Raw genomic sequence first — 6,000 nt, 5'->3', positions numbered from 1 at the left:
TCCCCCAGCCACTCCTCTCGCTTCCCCAATCCGCAAATTATATATTGCCTATCAATTGAGTGGCCCTTATACCGGGCACTTCGTTTCAAGTCGCAACGCAATCAACAGAACCATAAGAGCGAGTTATCGTGTGAAATGAAGAAGATGATCATTCGCAAACCGATTAAAGTGCACGGAAAAAAGATATGGTGCACACATAAGCAGAAATATTTTGTTGTGAGCAACATAGTTGCGTCACCCTAATTAGCTTTGTGTGATAGTAATGTATATGGTTGACACGACTCAATTATTTTCACTCAGCACATCAACTACATTAACGTGGTTACGCGTCATCTGGTTGTGGAGATGAGAAATCTGCTGGGCTTAGGAGTGGCATTTACGATGGATACATGGAACAAGCAGATATCGTCACTGTAACTCAGCAGTTGCTCAATGATTGCATCAACCACATAATTAATTATTCCGTACTTTACTGTCGAATCTGGCTGGCACAAGCAGATTTAACCATATTGTTTTTTCCGTGTAACAATGTCTGGTAATAACGCAGACACCTAACTCTGCACATTTTGGTCTTTAGTAAAGATACTTAAAAAATACTTAAACGATACTTAAAAGATACTTAATAGATACTTAATAGATACTTAATAGATACTTAATAGATACTTAAAAAATACTTAAAAGATACTTAAACTTCCAATATAGAATGCGTATACATATATGTTGAATATATACATATATCTTACGTTAAGAATCTAAATATCCGTATTTAAAAAGTAGAACAATAACAGTGTCTAAATTTAGGTACCTGTGTTGTTAGAACCTCGCCATTGTTTTTACTTTATATGCACAGGAAAAAAAGTTTGTTTAGATTAACCAAATTTCTGATGAAAAACAGAAAGTAGTTAACTTGAGTAGAATTCTGGTAACTTCAACCGGAATTTTCTGACTCGATCATATTTTTTTCATCAGAATAAAGAAATTTGGTTAACCCAACCAAATGTTTTTTTTTCCGTGTGTGAAACGTGCTGAGTTCATTGAATTTACCGGGAGATGTTTCACTTTTCTTTCTCGGCCTTGATTGATTCCGAACAAAACTCGATCGAGGTACACATTTCATCGCCACGAACGCTCCAATAAACGCCGCAATCACGAGATATTCGATATGGCCCGGTCCGAGTATTACACGACTTGTCGACTGTCCCCGGCGGGTCTTGAGAAGTTGCGCCACGCCGAAATGCCCTTTTCGAAGCAACATGCTCGGGCGGAACAATGGCGAACTGCAGTCTCGCTCCGGCGAAGGCAATCGTCATTGTAACTACTACGAATCAAATGCAAAGACACTTTACGTCCCTTGTTCCGGGTAACGACGATTCACGGTGTGCCCGAGCTTAGACGATGGAAAATGGGACCTTCTTCGAGTTCTCCTCCTGACTCTTCAACTTTCCCGGGCACTTCAAAGAGCCGGTGCGCAGATGGAACTTGGAGACGATAAATATACATTTTTACGACTCGAGCGGCAAAATATACTTTTACAAGTGCATTACGCGACGCGTTTATTAACGAACCGTAGGCAAGATCAACGAAAAGATTTCACACGCTTGAGATGTTCTTAAGGGGACTGAAAGATCAGATTACCTGAAAATCGTGCTTGTTTTTTCACAATTTTTTATGACGAATTGAATGAATATGCGAAAGTATTATTTTGACGTGTATTTATACAATATATAAAAAGAAGGAAAATATAATTTTGATGAACAAATACTCAATATAAGTGTATGGCACATGCAGTTAAAATATATTTCGTTTTTCTTTTCAAGGTCGTCATTTTGCAATAATATCTTGACTCGGTGGTTCAACGAAGCTAAATTTTAAGTAGAAAATTTCCTCGAAATAATCCGATTCCTAATGCGTGAACTTTTTAAGCAGTTGGTTCCGCATAGCAAGACAAATTTAAAGCTGCTACGATCGGAGAATAGCTCTGGCTAGATAAATTTTAAAGGCCAGTATCTTTCTCAGCTGGAGAATTTTTTTTCTCTTAGGTTACTTTATTTTTAAAGAAGCAGAGTGTGTGTGGCAAAACGGCCGATTCATATTCCCTTCTTGTACGTTCGAAGCCCGATAAGCGTCAATATTTAGCCGGCAAACAGAGCGGTGGATCTCATTGTTTAAGCGCAATCGTGGCTTTCTCACACCGCGAGCACGCGTGTGTACATAAATAGCCGTATATATAGGTAACAATCTCTTGGCCATCGTCATTCACTTGTGTGTTCGCGCCGAAATACAAGCGTCGATCACTCGCGAAACACGCTTTTGACCCACGACTCGCAACAATGTAAGACTGTGTCTGCACGGAAAATATTTTAGCCTCCCACCACCCGATACAGACAACAATCAATTGGTGACACGATAAATTATTATTAGTGGCAATTGGATTAGGCTCCGTTGTGAAATATTGAGTTTGATTTGAAAGAAGGAAAAAAGTAAAAAGTCATTTATGTCAAAAGTCAAGATTAGTGCGTAATTATCCGCGATAATGCGTCAATCTTCTTTAATTACTAACTAAAAATTCACGCGATTACTTGCAAAATGGTAGAAGACTTTTAAAGAAAAATATTTAAAGAAATTTTGTGTTTACTTTGATGAATTCTACTTACACCCAACTGCGTTATTATTTATAATCTGCATAACCAAATTGTAAGAAAAAATCAATTTTTCTCCTCTTCGAACTTACCCTCCCACGAAAATACTCAACATCGGAATTCAATCCACGTACAATATTCGCCATTAATAATAATTTCTCGTATTGCCAATTGATTATGATCCAATCCCTAATTAATTATCACTCGATTTTCCTGCAATGTTTCGAATCATTCTTGCAGAATATACGTTTAAAATATACGCGCATATTTATGTATTAAAAACGCGCGCAATACTTATACCTAACCTGATATCGCGTTCAAGTATATGCAACACGCTCGCTTACGTAGATACTCGGCGGCATTTCCCATTAATGAGTTCCCTCACGTGCTCGGCGTACAACTTAAAACGTTATGACTTTATAGCGAGAGCTATTTCGCTAAAATGTATACGCCACTTTGAACATGTGCACCCGAGACGTCGGAATTTTTCTGTACTTTAGTTGAATAACGGTGGCATTCAAGTCCAGTGAAGTGTCGCGGTTTTCACTCGGCGAGTCCACGTGCAACAAATCGATTATTATTTCTGTCTCATGGAAATTGTAGCTACGTCTGTGTACGGAAAAAACAATTCTGTTGGTGCAACCGAATTTTCGGTTGCTCAGGGATCAAACGAAAACTCGGCTGTAGGAGAAAAAAAATTTCTTTATGAGGCTTTTGTATAGTCAATTGTTCTCAGTTGCTTCAACCGAGTTCTAATATCGCTGAGTGTTCAAACGAATATTTTCGGTTGCGACAACAGAAATATTAGTTTTTAAAACAGAGATATCGCTTCTGATCACTTAATTTTCAGTTCGCTTGCACCAACTGAGATTTTTTTACGTGTGTGTGTTTACGCCTGCGTGTAGCCTCGAGCAAATAAGTGATTCAATATATGGAGATTTTCTTTGACGTAATCTCGCGTCACGGAGATAAAGAAGGAGAGAGAGCATGTCGTAAGGAATGGAGGAAAAGTCTGACGCTAACAGGCATATCATAATGAAAGGTTGATATATCGAATAATATAACGCGCTTTGTATTGTGTTGTTCGGGAACGTGGGAACAGTTAGTTTCGCTTCGACGCAACGATGTCAGCGATAGCTACATTCGTCCATCGAAACCGTAGCGCCAGATACCTCTACCGCATCGCAATCCGATACTGTAAAAGCGAGTAGCCGTAGTAGTGCGCAGTGTGCCCTTTCGCTGCCATGCTTTCTCCAATGGATGGACGTGTCGTTAGCTTTCTCACGGGAGAGAGAGATATATTTGTTATTGGAAACGCTCCGCGCAACAATGGGCTAAGCGCATAATTCGCGACACTTTGAAAGTCGCGTCGAAATGCTCGTTTAATCCGCCATCGCCCCGAACGTTTTATTCAACCAATTAATGCCCCCGTAAGATAACGCCTGATAATATGAGCTCATCGAAGCCCTCAGTTAAATCGTGGGAAATTCCGATTTAAAAAGATCCAATTCCAATCGCAGTCGTCTCCATGTTCTAAAGCGAGAAAACCCACGACACTTTTCGAACGTTAATTACTGCACAGAAAGAAAGAACATTCTTGTTTTGCAAATATTTTTATTTTTTATATATAAATCTAAAAATATGAATTTTTTCACATAGCATATTAAACAAAAATAAGTTACTTGCATCGCTACATTTTACACATGATTCAACAAAATATAATCTGGTTATTCAAAAATGTTTGATTCTGTGCTATTGTATTTTCTTCCTATAAAAGGAACGTTATTCGCAAATAAATAAATAAAAATAACTTTCATGAATGAAAAACGCAAAATATTAGATTAGGAATATGATTTTAAATGTTGGAAAAGGTATTATTATCATCGATGAGACTGTTATAATGTTCAAATAAATATAGAATTGTTAAAATTTTGTTAAAAAGGCTTGGAAATTCTTTTAGCGAAATTATATATCGTTGCTTATATGCGAAACGATGATTGTCAATTTTAGTATATCAGTTTTAAGTGAATACTGCCTTTTTTTCTGTGCAAAATTAGTCGAAGTGGAAGGAAAGCTAAAGCCTTCGTTCGCGGAGTAACTCCACGTCCCGATACATCGCATCTCCAAAGCATCGATCATAATTATTGACACTAGAATTGTTTGATTTCTCACGTACATCATACACAAAACGCGAATCGGCAGTCTTTGAGTCGCTCCATCGCCGGCATCCACCGAATGGTGCAGTCATCGTGTTTGAACGCACAATGTACTGTGCCGAGTTTGCGAACGTGCTCGGGCGCGCTCGCGGACAGGTGTATGTATATATGTGTGTGTGTGTGTATGTGTGTGTGTGCGTGGGCGGCTTTAATCGACCGATTTCGAGCGCAGGTAGAGTCGGTTGGCATCGCTCAAAGTTAGAAGCCGGTTAACCCGCCTGACCGGGGGGCATTGCCGTTACACCGGCGCGGCGGTCGGTGTCTTTGACTCGGCCCCGAAACCGTAACCCGCCGGCGCAATCCCCAACTTACCCCCGTGCAAACACCATCCCCTTAAGATTAGCGGCTGTAGGATTAGCGTCCTTTCTCTCTCTCTCTCTCTCTCTCTCTCTCTCTCTCTCTCTCTCTCTCTCTCTCTCTCTCTGTTTCTCTTGCTCTCTTGCACCCTCTCGTTCGCTCGTTTGTTCGCGCGTCGCGTCGGGTCGGGTCGCGTGTGCTCCGACCAGAACGACACGTGTCGGCATACAACGCGCGAGCGAGCGCGAAGAGTGAAGAAGGAAGGTAGAAAGAGAGAAAGAGAGAGAGAGAGAGAGAGAGAGAATGATACGAGCTCGGAGCAACAACTTGGCGTGAATATTAGATTTCACACTTCGCGAAGATGTCACTGCGCTAATGGCACGTAATAGCGCGTGCACGAAGGGAAGATAAGCCTCGCCGGTGGCCAATTTTACTCGCGACCAGCTGCTCGACCAGGTCACACACGTCTGCACAGATAACGCGAGATTTGCAATCATGGGGATTTTATGTAACGAGAAGTTGAGAAACAGCTTTCAAGATAATCCGTCCGTTACGTATGCACGATAAATTAAGGTATGATTCAACTCAGTTTGAGGACATGTCTCGCGCAAAGGGGACCTAATTGGATCGCTTTTGTCGACGTCAATTCAAATTTCAAGTCTCCCTTTATAGTCCCCGCCAGCTATTTTCATGTCGAAGGTGAATTCGGAAATATGCATTTATATCGATAGATCGCGCACATTCTAGATTGACGCGATTAAGTCAAGTTTTTCGGGGGTGAAGTGGAAGCCCTGTTATCCCTGCACTCGACGATCAACACGCTGCTCGGAATAAGGCGCGCGCGGCAC

At 40.7% G+C, this 6,000-nt stretch overlaps 1 protein-coding gene across 1 annotated transcript in view; it reads left to right on the top strand.

Annotated features, from left to right (window-relative positions):
* The window catches only part of LOC116843127 (serine/threonine-protein kinase meng-po), a 46,695-nt gene that overhangs the window by 18,917 nt on the left and 21,778 nt on the right, over positions 1–6,000 (top strand). The gene's annotated exons all lie outside the window — the stretch shown is intronic.

The sequence above is a fragment of the Odontomachus brunneus genome, unplaced genomic scaffold (genome assembly GCF_010583005.1).
Source record: "Odontomachus brunneus isolate Ranch 3 - 2012 unplaced genomic scaffold, Obru_v1 Obru_scaffold_030, whole genome shotgun sequence".
Taxonomy (NCBI): domain Eukaryota; kingdom Metazoa; phylum Arthropoda; class Insecta; order Hymenoptera; family Formicidae; genus Odontomachus; species Odontomachus brunneus.
The sequence above is the reverse complement of the archived record's forward strand: the minus strand, read 5'-3'. Positions and strand labels throughout refer to the sequence as shown.